This window comes from Myiozetetes cayanensis, unplaced genomic scaffold (genome assembly GCF_022539395.1).
Source record: "Myiozetetes cayanensis isolate MyiCay16 unplaced genomic scaffold, myiCay2020 scf14, whole genome shotgun sequence".
NCBI lineage: Eukaryota > Metazoa > Chordata > Aves > Passeriformes > Tyrannidae > Myiozetetes > Myiozetetes cayanensis.
In genome coordinates this window covers 3,043,951-3,061,098 of record NW_026087048.1, presented here as the reverse complement: position 1 = coordinate 3,061,098, position 17,148 = coordinate 3,043,951, and the positions used below count along the sequence as shown (strand labels likewise).

Sequence of the window (17,148 nt, the reverse complement as noted above, 5' to 3'; positions counted from 1 at the left end):
GCCTTCATTGTTTCTTATGTATCAGCACAATAATGTACAATTTCCATTACCGTACAGTTTGAAATCCAGAGTGGAAAAATACAGGCTGCAAACTGGAATAAGACTTGCTTAGTTGACTTCCACTGTTTTAAAGCAGGGTAAAGTGGAGTAAGTGAACAGTATACACTGAGGTGTGACAGCTTTGGAATTTCTGCAGTGTTAGCAGCAAGGAGAAATGACTTGGTTTTACCTGGTAACAATTCTAGTTGGTTGTTCACTATTTGAGCTCAAATTTCCACAAACTGTGGTTTAGTGTCCCGGGCTCTGTATTTTCTTCTGTGTTGTCCAGATCAAAAGCCGAAGTTATCAACCATGTAAGAAACTTCCAGTCTTCCTTTTCCCTAAGATAAGTGCCTGAGTCACTAGAGCAATTTCTTTCCCCATATCTCCTTGAGTGGACTGAGTTAATTTGAGATTGCCTGATAGTTGAAAATATGGATAGAAGAAAACCACGTGGTGGGTGGTAACTCTGAGGTCACCTTCTGTAAATCTCTTGAATCTCTCTTGGGACCCCGTCAGCTATTACAAAAGTTACCCTGTTAACTCACCAAGTTACAAAGTGGCTTTACCACACATGTTTTGGGGGTTGTTCAGGTGGTAACAATAACAACAGAATTTCAGAACCCGTCTAAGCCTCATTCATCATTTCTCTCCTCCCAGTAATCACATATTGCTGTGCAGGATGAGGGTAAAATCAGTTTTAAACCACACCACTTGGAGAAGTATTTTGTAATCAACCTGTAATGGATTTTCTTTTTTAAGTCTTTGATTCTGGGGAAAACTGCCTCCCTGACTTGTTTTCCTTTCCGTGTGAGTACTTGGAAAAAAATCTCCACACCTGCTGTGAATGGGCCTGGCCTTAATTAGATGCTTTTGCATGAATTACAGTCACAGTAACAAGGATTACAATGGTCTTTATTGAACATCTGCACTTTGATCACCAAATAGTTATGTTTATGTTTAAAAGATGGGCAAATAGAATGTGTGAAAAGTATTTAAGAGCATTAATTTGTTATCTGAATCTCAAAATGCCTTCAGAGTTCTTGCTTCTTGCTTAGGAATATTTTTCTTGGTTGGCAGGTTTTAGAGCAGAGGATGGTTAATTTCCCCATGAAATTCTCAACATGGAGGGGAATGAGTATTTCATCCCTTTAAAGTGCAAACAATTATAAATATTAACTGGGAAAGGCACTTTAAAATCTTTCCATTTGTAGACATTATCCCACATTTTACTTAAGAGGAATATTTCAGTTGAAAAAAAAAACCCTTACGTGCACTAAAACATAAATGCTCAACTGTCTTAATACAGTCCCTGTTGACTGCGGGAGATGTTTTTAGCAAAGTTTTTGAAATCACAGTAAACAAACGGATAAAAACCGTGCCAGGCTAAACACTGTAGGCTTCGAGCAATACTTGTTTTAGTAACATCTTGTCTGAGCCACCAGTTCGGTGTGGTGCTAAAAAGTAAGATCACTGCCTCGATAAAGTTAGTGCTATTTCAGAAAATACTGCTACTAGCACACAGTTTGCCAAACTCAACTTTCTCGGCGTTCTGGCGGATTTGGATGATTGTATTGTTGGGTAGAGGTTCTGTAGGAAGCTGTTTAGTGATGCAGTCGCTGTTTGACCTCCCCTGTTTTTGTAAAAGCGATGTCACTCCTGAAATGTTCCTTCTTGGATTCGTGCCTGTGTTTGTACAGGCCCCTCTACAAAGCTCCCCAAAGGAGGGAGAGGGTACATAACACAGAGGATGGACATGTATTTATATATATATATATATATATATATATACACACACACATCTTCCACCTCTGAGGGTCTTGCTGTCAGGAAAACCTTCATACACATTAAAAAGACATTTAACTCTGCACTCTAAACATGAACAAATATAGACATCATTCCACGCTGACTTCATGTTATATCCCCTCTTGGTGAGTCTCTGTGTACATCACAGATGCTCTTGCTGCCAAGTTGCCTCTTACTGTCATTGTTTTGCTTTTGTACTTGTTGATGTCCTTTCTGTGGACTTTTTTAATGCAGCAAGAGCGAGGAAGAACGGTTTTAAAAATGTGTAATCTCCCCTCAGATTGGCCAGTAAATTCTGAAACATGCATGTCTGAAGGTAATAGAATCACTCAAAATTACCACAGCTCTTGAGCTGACTCTGTCCTTGGGTACCTCTTAAGTCTTTTAGCACCTTTTGTTGTTTTTTATTTCAAGCAAGTACTGCCTTTCTCTCTACCTTGTTTTATCTCCTAATAGTCTTCTGCAGAGTGACCCCTGAGCCTGTTTGGAACCCCATTAAAATCACCTATTCTCTCTGTAAAGGTTCAAAATTACATCAGTGTTGCTTTAATAAACTTTGAAGTTAAATGCAAATACATACCAGCTGGGAGAGAATAAATATTAGTATAGGAGTTTTCCATGGGGGAGTAACTCATGTTGTGTAATTGTTTTTCCATTTGCTTTGAGCCTTGCTAATTGTCCTGCTCTGCCTCCCTGGTCTAGATTGGGTGGTTTTGCTTAAAAACAGGTTGCACAATATTCCCCCGTCTCAGACTTTTGAGTCTGGAACTATATGGTTAAGGAGGGTGACTCCTGCCGTTTGGAATGATCTTTGGAGAAGACAGTTTATTTAATGACTTTTGTACTGTAAACTGTAGACATTCTCGGTTTTCAGAAGCAGGGAGATAGCTCACAGTGAGGATGTAGAGAGTGAGGGGCACATGAAACATCTCTGTATCATCACTTACCCAGGCTGTGATTGTGCAACAGTTTGCTGTCAGTTTTAAGTCAGTGGAACAATTCACTGAACTCGGTGTTAAACATAATCCAAGCCATAAATGTTGAGTATTCTAGAGCTTTATATACGTGAAATTGTATCTTTGTACTGTGATTTTTTTTTTTGTTTTTTAATTTAAAATACCAAGGAAGGAAGCAAACCTGCAAGGAGGGAAGTCTCAAACCTGCTCTGCTGCTAATGAAGCTGTCGATAACATACCTTTCATCTGCAACAGTCGAATTTTGAAAGTGTTATTGCAGGCCTTAACGTGAGACAGATTCATGTTTAAAGGTCAGTGTTTTTGGCTAGAAAAGATTGCTTGGGAAGTGCAGAAAAGGAAGGCATGTTAGGACAAATCTTGCTGAAGCTCAAAGTGCTCCTGTGCCTGTGAATTTTGCCTGGTAAGTATTCCTTGTGCAGCAAGGGCACCATCCCTGTGAGGAAAAAATGTCAGTACAAGCAGAGCTCAGCTTAACATGTATTTCATTTACCCTGTGAGCTCTATCAGTTCCATCCCAATTGGCATCTTGCTCCATGAACCTGTTGGCAGGCAGGGTGCTGGTTCATGGTTCCCTACAAGTTAACCTGCTTATCTTCTTAGAGGGAAAGCAAATCTCTTCCAGAGGTGGTTCTTTTAGGTGAGTTGGTACATCAGAGTGTTGCACTCTGGTATATAAAGTACCTGTTTTTAGCAGTTGATAGAGAGACACTGTTAGTAACAGTTGCCATGAAAAACCTCCTGCGACAGCTTTGCAGGTTTAAGGTGAGATTGCAGAGTGGTTTAGATGGAGATTCCTCAGCTGCACTGGAGCTTTAGTCATGGTGAGTCCTCCCGTGTTCTGCATAATTATCTCTGTTGTTCTGCTTGTTGGAATGTGAAAGTGTCTGATTGTTTGTTGCTTTCAAAGACAGAAGCTGAATCAGGTTCCTTTCTGGTGGCTGTTGCCACTCAGCATCAGAAGGGGATTCAGTAAATACGTTCTTTGCATACACTATTGCAAATAATACTGGATAGCATGGTGTTGGAAAGAGCAAGAGGTGATGATTAAAAAAAAAAGGCGTCCAGTTCTCACCCCCCACCTTTTTCTTTTTCCCCCCAAGGCTGTAATTTTTCTTTGTAGTACATAATGGTGATAAAATTGCAGGCTTTTTTTCCTGCTCTGTCCTTTGCAGATTGACTTCGTTGCTTATGGTTGTACATTATCTTTGTTTATCAGTGTAAATCAACAGAGCTGTTCCTGAACAATGGAGATAGCAACAGACAGACCTTTTGAAGCCGAATTTGCCGAGTGAGAAACAGTGTTGTATAGAAACATGTTGAAAAAGATAACCAGCATGGATTATCGGGTTCTGCTCAAACCCTCTCCCTGAGGGGATTATGGAAAAGTCTGTGGAATTAATAGTATTTTCTACAACATTCCTACACAACTGCCAGGGCACCGGATGGAAGGTTCATGCATACACTAATAATTCTTATGGGGAAAAAAACCAGTAAACAGGTGATATACCAAAGAAACAGCATTTAAATAAGTGGGAATTAATTTAAGCTATCAAATGTTACATAATTGGGTATTTTCCCTGGAGTTCAGTGCCTGCAGTTCTTTGCATATTAAATGTTTTTCTGTCTACATGGCAAGCTGACTTTGGGAGCTTTCATGAAGAAGTTCTTAAAGACCCAAACAAAATGAAATCTATAGAATGCAGGAGGAAATATTAATGCATATAATGAATATTGTGTTCACTGGTAAGCCCCCCCTGCTGACTTAGGGGGTTATAAGTTCAGCCAATAGTCCCTGTAACTGTGTTGCATAGATAATTCACTGAGGATCTTTTTGTTGTGCTGATGAAAAGAGTCTGATGTACTTTTCCCATCAAGTAATCTCAATAAAAGATTGAAAATATATTGGAAAAATAAGCAGCCAGGATTGGTTCGTAGTTGCTGTGATTGTGCTGGATGCAAATAGCTGAGCTGTGGTTAAAAAATTACTGAACAAGTGAAATAATTGAAAATCAGTATCAGTTTCTAAACAAGTGAAAGCTCTGCTTTCCCAAAAATGATAGCACTGTCATTAGTGTATACACTGTAGAGGAACCATCTCCTATCAACATCAGTCTCTCTACAGCAGGTGGATGTGGCTTCTTGGGTTGTTTTTTTTTTTTTGCTTGTAATAAGCAAGACACTTGTGCATTCAGGCTTGTATTTCAAGGGATATGGGAGCAGTTAGGATTATAATTTTACAACTTTGTTTCTTTCCTTTTGTGAACATAAGGCAATGGGAGGGGTGTAATTTTTGGCATTCCCCTGGTAGTTTACAAATGTCTGTGACTTAGGTATTTTAGATCTGTAGATTCCAACTACTTTTAATTTAATTGGTTTTGCCACATGGGTTGAGGTTTCGTTTCCATCATTGTTTTCCTGTGGCTTCTTCCAGAAGTTACAGGGGCAGTTGTTCTGCAGGGGAGGTAAATGTGTATCAGATATATTAATGTTCATTGGATGATGCACAGTAAAATATTTGCCCTGCCTGCATAATCTGTTTTATAAAGTTCTGAAAAATTCTATCCAGGGGACAGCTAAAAACCTGAGCAGGTCCTGTATCCTCCCTGGGACTCATCAGTGCAGGACTTGCTGTCTCAGAGGTGCTTTTGCAGTCATCAATCTGTACCTGTAACAGTTTGTTGTACCTATGACACGCTTGGTGTTTTTTTCTTGGCAGTGGTTTTATGATCTAGTTTAGCTGGGACAGCTGTCACACCACAAAAAAAGGAACTCTGTTCATTAATTTGAGAGATGAACTAGACTCAGTTTGTATTTTGAGAGCTTAAAAAAACAGGAGAATGGACAATCATCTTTCCCTGGGGTGCTTTTCTTGGGCTGATAAGGAACACACTCTACAGACCACATTAACTCATCACTTCCATATCCTTGGGTGCACAAACACTGCCACGTAAAACCAGAATATGCAGAGAGCAAAACAGATCTGATTCTTGAAGTTAATTGCACAGCACCTGAAAAATCAGCAATCTGGCCTTTGAATTAGGAAAAAAAATACTGAAATGTAGGTCTGTCTTCCTTATTTTTTTCCATGAGAGAGAAAAATGAAGACTTCCTGTGATGAAGATGACTGACTGTCTGAGTGCTGCTTTGCTAATTGGTGTGACCCTGCTGTGTCTGCACTGTTTCACAGGGCATGCCTGTGGAAAATCAGATAGGGGACATGGCCTCTTCAGCCTCTTTAAGATGAGTTGGAATAAATATGTTGTTTTGAAAGGGTTTTTTTTTTTTTTTCATATTTTTCAGATGAACAATTCTCCTGAGCTTTGCGCTTTCTGTTACATAACACTGAAGTTTTTTGAAGTTCTGAGCATGATCTCAAGTTTTTGTTTTGGCTTTACTAAGTGTTTACTGCTTTACTGAAGTATTTGCTGCTTGTAGCCATGTAAAACCAGATATATTTTCCTATATTCTCGCTCTGTAAGACCAAGAGGCCCCCTTAGTTCATATAGGAGGCTTAAAGGTGCAATGTTTTGAGTAGAAAATATTTTCTTTAGTACTTACAGAATTCGAAATCATTGGAATTTTCTCTGTATAAAGTTATAACTTCCTGAGGAAATGTTGGCACAAACTGTGGAAGCTGTTAGGTTTTGGAAATTTCGTTCAAGTTGCTCATTTTCTCTGCTTTATTTCTTCTTTCTCTTCATAATTAGAGGCTGGTGAACAACACAGACTTGGGGCTGAAGGGCCTACTTTGGAATCTGGCAAAAAGGCGGTCACACTTAGAAAAGAGAATGTCTTTTGAGTGAAGGAAAAAAAAATGTACTTTTACAGTTTCAGAGAAAATTCTGGCTTTGTAGCACTTGTGAAAGTTAAGCTGTATAATGTCAGTCAATAGTTCAAGAGGACTGATTGTAATCACCTTTGGCCGTGAACAATTTGGACAAAAATGATTATTCTACGCTATGTTGCTCTGTTCAAAGGTTAAGGAAATATTTGTATCCCCAAACCAACTTTTTAGTATTATTGGGGAAAAAAAATATGTTCTGCAAGCTTTCATTCAAAGAAGAGACGTTTTCTATTTTCGTATTGAGAATTATGTGTGTCTGAGCTCTAATTTATCTGGATGTGTGTATGTTAAGAGATATATTTGTTTCAAGTGGCTATTAATGCTGTCTTAGGAAGTAGTGTTGAATCTCCAGCTCTATTCATATTTTGGGAAGAGTGTCCATTTATATCTGCAGAGTAGGGCAGTGGAAGATAGTGGTGATTTAAAATCTCCTCACAGCAGCACCCAGTGTTTCACTGTCTGGGGAGAGTGACTGAAATGCTCATCTTTCCAGGATTTTGCTGGGATTTGGGTTTGCTGAGGGTTTTTTTCCTTTAAGGTGCTGGTTGAGGAGACATTTAATGAGCATGCCAGTTGCCTGTGAGTTGGAAGCAGGCAAGCAGCAGAGTGAAATGGCTTTTTAACTCTGCTCCTATCAAAACCCAGGACTCCATCATTTACTGATTTTACAAATAAGAGAACTAAAAGCTTGGCTCGCCTGAAGTCAATTATTCCAGTGTTTAAAAGAGGATCCAGAACACTCTCATGGTCTTACACTCTTTGCTAACCCAGCCTTTTGAAAGCAGCCATGGTAAATATTTATTTAGTTGCCATAATACGTTAGGGGTATGTCTTTTAAGCTCAGCAGTTAGGCTGCTGCTTCTACAATCTTCCAGTCTTTAGTTCAAATGTTAAAGATTTATGGCTTTACATCACAAATTGTATTTCTAAAGGCTTATCCTGGCACTGCTGTATTTTGTTTTTGTAACTCTGCTGTATTGTCATCTTTCTTGACTAACTTGCTGTCAAAGCACATGCCAGGTCATGTGTTACAGGCAGTGCAGAGCAACTGTACATTTTGCTAGTTAAATATTTCTCCCTGTGAGCTGGAAGGGCTGCCTTGCATATCAGAAGCTCAGAGTCAAACCTGCTGATGAGTATTTCAGTATTCAGCCATGAGAAAAGTAAAGTCAGCATGTGATTTGGGAGTAATCTTTGGAATTAATTTCTGCATTGGTCAGATAAACGGGAAAAACTTGGAAACCGGGATAATGCTTAGTTTGTTGCTCAGTTTTCAGATAGTTTTAGTAATAAATTTAAAATTTTAGGTAGGGGAAGAGCACCTAGATTAAAATAAATTTGTTCTATTTGTTCTCTGCAAGTCAGAGGCTGAAAAAATACTTTTTAAGTAAGGAAGCTTTATTTTTACAAGTTTTATCATTGACCTGAAGATCACATTTTCCGTCATTTGTGACAGGGGATCAAGCAATCTGTCTGTAAAACAGTAAAATGCATTCAAGTCCTTTGGTATTGTCAGGTCATGACAAAAGCTTGATGAGATGAGAATGATTGGCAGAATGATGTGCACCCATAATTTTTTTTTAACTCTTCTGTAAAATATAGTGAAATCTAAAATAGGGCATGGTATTCTCAACAAAATGGCAAAAACTTTGACAGTGCATTCTAACTCATGGAGCTGAATCAGTTGAAAAGAGCAGCCAAAGAGGCAACATGGAAATACCAGTAAGTTGCCTGAAACATTTAGTAACAATGATCTGCATTTAAAATAACTTGGTACAATTAATTGATGCTTTTTGTCATTTCTTTTGCACAGCAGTTTTTGTGTGTGTGTGCCATGGCCTTATCTTTAAGCAAGAAAATGAAGATCTTCCTGCACTGAGGTTCTGAAGCAGGATGAGCTGGCCAATACTTCATTGCAGAGATTTATTTCTTAATCTGCACTGGAGGCTTTGGAGCCTGTTTTTTAGCAGGCTGATTTGGTTCTCGTTTGATTTAAGAATATACAGAATAGGACTGCTGTAATTAGAGCTTGGTGGCAGCTTTTGGCAAGTCCTGAGTTATTTGAGCATTGTACTGAGGACACGATGCATTTTGAGGGAGGGGAAATCAGAACAATGAGCTGATTTGCTCGGGTGGGCTGATGTGACTCATTTAGAATGAACTCCTTTAAAAGTTTTGGGGTTTATTTAGGAGAAATTGACAGGCTAACCTGGGGTTTCAAATCAATTTAAATTGTCTTGCAAGCTGGAAGCCTCTCTTCAATCCTCTCAAGGCCCTTGCAATTCTCCGTGGTTTGGGGTCAGCAGTTTACAAACACTGCCTACACCAATGATCTGTGAAATCAGTCTTTCACTTCTCCTGCTGCTGCCTCTGAACAGTTTCATTGTTGGCAAAGTAGAAGTGGCTGTCAGCCTCGGGATGAGATTATAAGAATTCTAAAGCTTAAAACATACAGGAGACAAAACATTGATGCTTGGAAAGTTTCTCTGCTCTTGGAATGAGCGAGTTTTGGTCCTGACATTTTCTGGAGGCATGTTGCAAGAGCCTGAACATGATTATTTTGGTAGTGTGGTGCTGTTGCATAAAGGTATTGAAGACATTTTGCCCATCTTTCAAATTGAGGCTACTGTATGAATCAGTCTCCTGCCTGGCTGGTTGCATGTCAAAGCTCATATTTTGTGGGTTCAGAAATGCTTAACAGCTTTTATTCTGTGAGTGAATAAGCTGGGTTAATTTATATATACAGCACTTCCTAGTTAGGGAGAAGTCAGTGGCATTAAAGATGTAAGTCCAGTGAAGTAGTGGTTATACCTGCCAGGCAATCCGCTCCTCTTGTTGAAAATATTTCTTTAAAGCTGAACTGTCATGGTTTTTTTCATGTCCAGCCTCTTTACCTCCACCAGTAAAACACGCTTTCTGTTACTGCTTCAAGCATCTGTGACAACTGGCTTATTTTTCCCACCCGGTGTCCAGTTGTGTTTCATATTAAATACTTTTGATTTCCAAAACCAATTGTTTTGGGTGGAGTTTCTTGCATACCGACTCCAGCTATCAGTGCTTCAGTCTGGCTGGGCATTCAGACATCCCTGTAAAGAGTTCTTATCTTTTGAGTCATCTCTGGTATTTTGCACTTTTCTTTCAATGCAGCATTGTCTAAAACGTCTCTAAGATATTGTGCGTTCTGGCCTGTAGCATTCACTTCCTTGTAGATGAAGAATTAGTGTTATGAAAAATCTTAGGAACCCGTTATAAAAATTCGGTGGTGTCACCTTTTCCCGGTGCCGGACGAACCGATGCTCTGGGGTTTTGGGAGGCACAGGAGGTGCCTCCCGTAAAACTCAAGCTGTGTGAGAGAATAGGAGCAGCTGCTGGAAGTGTCCCAGCGGGCTGGGACGTGGCCATACAAGGAGCCCTCTCTGCACAAAGCCGGTCTGTCTGATTCGTGTGGTGCATGTGTGTTAAAGTTCACGGGGCTCCTTTGTCCGGGTGCCCGCTCTGTGTGCCTTTCATCCCCGAGGTGCTGGAAAGCGTCTCTAGATATTATTAGAATGGTTAGAAAGGAAGTGGAAAAGAGGGAAAACAGACTCGCTGAATATTTCAGCGGTTCTCTGCCAAATCGCATTTTGGGATTCATTTCTATTTTAAATACTCCAGTGGCTGCCAAAGCTGGCAAACTGTGATCCCCCTTGGAAGGGGGAGGAGACTTCATTACTTCTCTGCGGAGGAGGAACATCATTTTCCTGTTGCTTTGTTTTTACTTCTGCAGTGAACAAAGAAAATCTGCGGGAGAAAAGTAGAAAAAGCCGTTTTTCAAAGCTTACCCAGAAATTTTACAAAACAATGGGTTTGATTTGCACTTTAAATGTGGTTTCCTGTCTTCTCTCACGTCATTTACATACCTTTAAAAATTGTTTGGTTTAACTTTATTTTATAGAGATGTGGCCTTTCCTCAGCTAGTACTGGCTGGGGTATTGTTTCCTTGATTATTTCCAAGTGCATGGAGGCAAGAAGTGATCAAATTTAATCACCAAACAATTGGTCATGTTTGCAAAAAAGAAAAACCGCTTAGAATCACCAAGAAAACAGGCTGAGCACAGAATAATATCTCTGCTTAAATAACTAAAGCCCAGAGTTTAGGAAGATAAGATGACTGAACAGCAAGAAAGAAAAAACTGAGAGCCAAAAATATGAGTTTTCTTCCTGCCTTTGTCATGCCTCACTTGTAGCCTTGGAAACTGAGACAAAGAGGTTAAGAAACTTGCTCATTCTTAAAATGGAGATAAGATACAGCATGCAGCTTATTTTAGCCTCCCTTATTCCTCTACAGAGCTCTGTGAGTGAGCTGTGCTGGATTTTTAACCATGGCATCTGTATAATGAACTTGTTTATTTAGGACTTGAGCCAGTGAACCCATGTTTAGCTGCATCCCTGTGCCTACCTGTCGAGCTGATGCCTTGTTTCAATCTTGCCAGTCTTTGCAGGTTGTTTGATCCTCTCTTCTGTCAGGAGGGTGTTGGGGTCAAAGCAGAGCAAAACTCTGGAATCAGGATGCTCTGGTACCTCCAGTGCACGAGCACAGTGCAGAGGGCACGGTTGGCTCCATGCTTTTCAAGCAAGCTCTTGTTTTCCCTCCAGGCATCTAAACCAGGAACTCGAGACTGAGGGATCACAACACTGGAAGGGGTTCTTGGCGAATTGATCAACTGTGAAATGGTTACGAGCTCTTGTTTCTTTTTTAATCTGAGGGTGCCACTTTTTAGTTGAGGTCTGTTGTTGGGGCTTTTGTTTTATGGCCTCTCTGGACATTCGTGCACTGTTTATATTAATGCAGCTCATTTGTAGGCAGCACAGACACTTCTAGAAATTGTAAGGCTGTGGAGACATTTAATGGCTGAGGATAAATTGCACAGCTGTGGACACTATTTATACTTTCCTGTATAGAAAAGAGTCTGTATCATGAATTAGGCATAGCTCAGTGTTGTGAGTTATTTTTCATGTTTTTCTGGTCTTGGAGGGAGATTGCCAGCTCTTAGTTTTACATGTTAAAAAGTCTACAGCACTTTCATATTCTAAGAAGATAAAGTTCATGCTTTATCCATTTAGGAAATAGATATTGAAGAAAGGAGAGACAAGATAGATGGGCTGAAGTGTTTAAAAAATGTTAGTAAGGAATTCTAGGAACCCTGCATAAGATCTGTGGGCTGAGAAAAGTTCCTAAGTGTGCAGAGGGAAACTGTAAGAATTTAAATGTGATAAAAAATAACCAGGACTTGATAGAAGGTGAACAGTAATTCATGCAACAAGTTAGTTTAAAGGTGAAGCATCTGAAACCTCTGCAAAGCACACATCCCTTCCACAAGAAAGAAGTGTCCAAGCCCACAGCTTTCTGTAAAAGAGAAATCTAAAGCAATTTCCAACTTATTAAAATATGTAAGGAAAAATAATTATAACTTTAATAATTAGATCTCAACCAAGGGACCCAGAAAGGGAGCGGATTGTTTGTTCTCTGTAGATGTGTTAATGATGGGAATCTTTTAGAAGTCAACTTTAAAGGACAAAAGGACAAACACAATTATAGGACATGTAAAATGGAAATTAGGCACTGAGACAGAAACCGAATTGCTTCAAAGATGAGAGGCTGGGATAAATTAAGAACTAGCAGATACCATCTTCGAAATCCTGGAATCTAATATCTTTGGCAATTACTTTGAAAAAAAGTTTGCTGGGGGAAACCATAGGAAATTGCAGGCACTCTATAGTTCTGTGCTCCTAGTTCTTATATCTTGCACATAGTCTGTGGATAATTTTGAGTTGCCCCCCAAGATTCCGTAAAACTACTCTGTTATTTAAAATACCTCTGAATGCTTCTACATCCTCCAGAGATTTAGTTGCAACACTGGAGTTTGTTCCCTTTTCTCCCTTAATGCTCTAAAATCCACAGGCTTGTTCTGTCTCAGATTGTTGTCTGTTATGGGAACCAGGGGATAGGGTTAGTGGGTGAATTGTGAAGTAATTTGATCAAGGACTCGGGAGATACGATCTTTCCTCTCTTTTCCTCCCTTGTAATGTCAACACTGTGGGTTTTGGAAAATAATAACTTGCACGTATGCTCTAAAATTCCAACTTTGGCTCCGACTTGTCCGAAGCTGTTACCACTTTGCTGGGGTTGATCTGATAGAGGTTACTGTTTGACAGCTCTTGTCCCTCTAAGAAACTCATTTCCAAATTATGTATTACAGAAGTTTGATCGAAAGATAAAGCTTGAACTAATAAGATGAATAACTTAATGACATCAAAGAGAAAATGGAATGGGGCAGAACTGAGAGCCTGGAGCACTGATGTATTCACCAAATGTTTCTTGTGGATGACTATCACTGACCAGTGTGTGTGTGTCTCATTGCTACTACTATTTTTAAAACTCAGGTCATTTACTACCAAAAAAAAAAAAAAATCATTTGGTTAATAAAATTTTATTTCAGAATATTTAATACATTTATACTTTTTAATTCAGATAGTTGTGAAATTCTTAGACCTGCCGGCAGCGCTCCTTCAATTCTGTTCAGCTCTGTTGATGCAGACTGATAAATTCTTTCTACATCCAAGTGGAGTCCATGAAAGGGACATTGTCCCTTACCTGTCAGTCATCCCTCAACTCCAGGTTACTGCCCTGAATCCAAAGTGCAGAACGGAGCTGGAATACCTGTTAGCTGATTTCAGTACACAGGGAAGCAGATTAGTTTACTTAGGGATTTAAACAACTGAAATCTAACTTGCTTTACTGTGCACTGAAACGAGCTTGTACAGTCATTCACCATATTCTTGCTGAGAGACAATAGCTTGACAAATCACTCATCTGGCAAGAGCAAGTTTTTACATCTTAACTGGTACCTTCAGCCCACTCACAGATGAGGGTTTGTGGTTTTTTTCCCATTCTTCAGATGACTGGTTATGTAAGAAAAGAATATGTGGATGCAGTGAGGGGAAAATCAGTCAACTTACTTCTTCAGGACAGCAGCTGTGAGGCTGAGTGACCAGCAACTGACTGTGCCCCGTGTGTGACAGCACCTCTGCTAAATGAACCCAGAAGGGGCTTCTGGGCTGGGCTTCTGCAGTTGGTTGTGGAGAATCACTTTAATATGTTGCCCATCATTTGAATGACACTTTTAAGAGATATTTCTCTTAAACATTTAGATGTGTTTATACACGCATGTCTCTTTCTTTGCATATTTAGCTTTTCCACTCTGTGGGTTTCAGTCCAAGAATGCGTGTTCAGGGAGATCCTGGCAGATTGCTGGCTGGCTCCACAGCCTGATGGGGCCCTGCTATGGAAAACCTGCAGCCTCTACATCCTTCTTAAATTGCACAGTGCTAAGTGATTTGTGATTCCAGTCTGAAAAGCCCTGCTGCTACCTTAGACGGCGTGAAAGTGAGACAAACTAATGTTTTCCTTATTGCTGCCACGTTGGAGAACCACTGTAGGAAAAGTGCTGCAAATTCAGCTCAGGACTTGACAGCAACAGCTCCTTAAGCCTCACTGTCCTCCAGATGTGTGCACAAAGGTAACTGCATCAGGTCTGAGTACAGCAGCAGTTTTACTTCTGCTTCCTGGCATGATGGGAGAGATAAAGATGCACAAATGGCAGAGCAGGAGCTAATTAAGTTTTCTTTAAATGTCTTTTAGCACATAAATGGTCAGAATTGCCCCGGTGGCTCTGTACAAATACACCAGTAGAATATTGCAGCTGCAGGTGAGAGGTTCTGTGCTATCACATTGCAGAACCTTTCCATGATGAGCCCGTTGGTGTTTCTTGGTTTACTTGCTCTGAAACAACATGTGTGAATATTTGTTTGACTTGCAGGTTTTTAAAACAGTCTTTTTTTATCTAATGTATTAAAAGTTGCTCACTTGGTGGAAAGGCTAATATCAAGTGTGTAGAAACTGAAGTGACAAAATTTAATAAAACTTGCAACTTGTTGGCAAAAAGAGGGATATCACCTCATACTGCAGTGGTTTCCCAACCATAATGAAGTTGTGTGTGATGTAGCACTAGTTAAATGCAGACTGCAACGTTTCAAATGCAACCATAGCCCAGGCAGTCAGGCTTTTACATTCCAAAAACTCTTCATCAAAGGAATAAGGTTTTGCAGATCACTTCGTGTAGCCTTGACTACATTTTGTCTCTGTGGGGAGAAAATAACTTAAATAGATGTGTGTGGGAGGAAATAAGTTCTTAATAAATTTTTTCATGACTTTTTATTAAATTAAGGAAAATAGAAGTATAATTCTCAAGAGTTTTTTTAATGGGAACTTTTAAATACATTTGAATTGAGGGGATATCACTAATTATATAAAAGTGTAATTAAATATTTGCGATACTGTGAAATCATGCTTTCCATATGCTTACCACAAAGCCAAGCCTACTTTCTACGTCCCTCCTGTGTATTTCTGTTCAGAGATTTGTGGTCAGGGTTAAATGGATGACTCCTCTGTGTGTCCAAGCTCTTGAGCCCTGTTTTACTCTCTTCCTGTTGTGCAATCCGTTTTCCCAGGAATTTGTCAGTCACAGCAGTGATGTGGAGTAACTCCCTGGAGCTGGGTTAGCATTTACTCCCAGGACTCTTGGGGTATTTTATGATTCCCTTCTGGAAAGCACCTGTAGTGTCATTATGTTTAATCCATCAATATTCTCTGGAACCTCTTTTATCCAAGGTAGAAGGCGATGTGAGAATCGTTTTGAAGAACACATCGTGTGGAGAAAACATATTTTTCTCTGGGAGGATTGTGTAGGCGTTTAATACCATCTCAACTCGATGACTTTCATAGGAAAAATTTTAAAGCTGAAGGAACAGGATCTACACTTTGATTATTACAGTAATATTTGCTGCTAGGGAGCCAGACTGGCTAAGTTTAGATTAGGAGCCAAGCCCTTCACCAGGGGTTGATAATCCTGATACTGTGGTGGGAATGAAAACCCCCTCTGAGGTCTGACCAACCTTTTGCCTGTGTCTAAAAGGAATAAATTATGTTAGGAGTCAGAAACAGATTAAGAAGAGCTTCAGTGTGTTATAGTCTGAGGGATCCATAAAAATCAATGTTGCAAGATGGCAGTAAAATTTTCTTACTGCCTTCATGCCGAGCTCCTACAAGCAGACACGAAATCAAAGAGGAGGAGGATTGTTTTTATGACATGCAACTGTTACCATGAGATTCTTGGTTGCCATCAGAAAGGTGATTTCACTTAATGGCTGTGATAAGCTACCAATTCGGACATACCAAAGCATTGCATTAAAACAGCGTCCTGTCAATTCCCGTGCACCTCTCATCTTTTATCCCAAATAGCTGTTCAGCTATCCAAAGAATCAGAAGCAAGAAAGCTGGTCCTTTCAAGGTTATAGCTCGTCATGCTTGGATACCGCAATTCAGAAGAGCCTAAACACAACAAATCAGAATCTGTGAAATGATGCATGGCTTCACGCTTCTGTGGGTTTGAAAAAGTGCATATAGATTTCTTCCATTCCAAAGAGCCCTTGAAGTATGTCAAGTATTTATAGCTTTGGACGTCTCACTTGTACATGCTACATGCGGGAGTTAATGACTCACACCTTTCCCAAACAATTGAAGTGCTTCCTGAATAGCAGAGAAAACATTCCCTCCTCTGCTCAAGTACTGATTCACATTCTGATTCACATTTGTTTGTTGCCATGTGGCAAACACCATTTGGCATGTTTACTCCTAGGTCTTAATTACCCTGCAGCAGTACTTTTCTCTTTATAGATCTTATTTCCTTTCTTTCTCTCAGCTGTAGCATGAAACAGCACCTAAATTAATCCAAAAATAATAGCTTAGTTCTTCCTCCCTTCACTCCCCAGCTGCAGGCTCCTGCTTCTTCCACTGACACCAGCACCTGTGGGCTCTCCACTGAACTTCAGTCAACTTGTTGAAGCAACAGAAAGTTAATCCGGTGAAGAAAAGACAGTTTTAGCACTAGGTTTGCAATTCAAGTTGCATCAGATAGGAGGCTTAGAAGCATCAAAACCAGCACAAAGGAGGGAGTCCCACCGGCACCAGGAAGATGGTAAGGGGAAGGAATCTGTGCACTAGCTCTATATTTAACATAATGAAATAACAGTAAGCTGTTAATTGTGCTTATCCATGACTTTTGTTAAAGGTTTTGTGTCGTTTTTTGTCCCTGAAAGAGTTTACCTGAGTCAGGTGAACACAGATCTGAGGCACGTGAGAAGGTAACAGAAGGTGCTTTGGGGCCAGAAGGGAAGGGAATGGCACTCTGGGTTCTGGCTGTCCCCACACAGCCCTTCTTTAGCTGTCACCCAAATCTGCACCCTCACGCTCCTGAGTAGTGTTCTAGCAGACATCTGGCATCAGCCATCTCCAAGAGCTGCCCCACACCTCCTGTCCTGTCTCTGGGGTTGATGCTACTCCAGCACATGTATTCACGTAGCTGTGTCAAGAAATGGATCCCA

At 40.1% G+C, this 17,148-nt stretch overlaps 1 protein-coding gene across 4 annotated transcripts in view; it reads left to right on the top strand.

Annotated features, from left to right (window-relative positions):
- PEAK1 (pseudopodium enriched atypical kinase 1) overlaps window positions 1-17,148 on the top strand; it is a 108,859-nt gene that overhangs the window by 3,450 nt on the left and 88,261 nt on the right. For 3 of the 4 annotated variants that reach the window (XM_050309271.1, XM_050309272.1, XM_050309268.1), the window contains exon 1: window positions 16,537-16,742. The exons of the other annotated variant lie outside the window; for it this stretch is intronic. The gene's annotated coding sequence lies outside the window, so the exon portion shown is untranslated. Of the gene's footprint in view, window positions 1-16,536; window positions 16,743-17,148 lie in introns of those variants that run through there. 4 annotated transcript variants of the gene reach the window in all.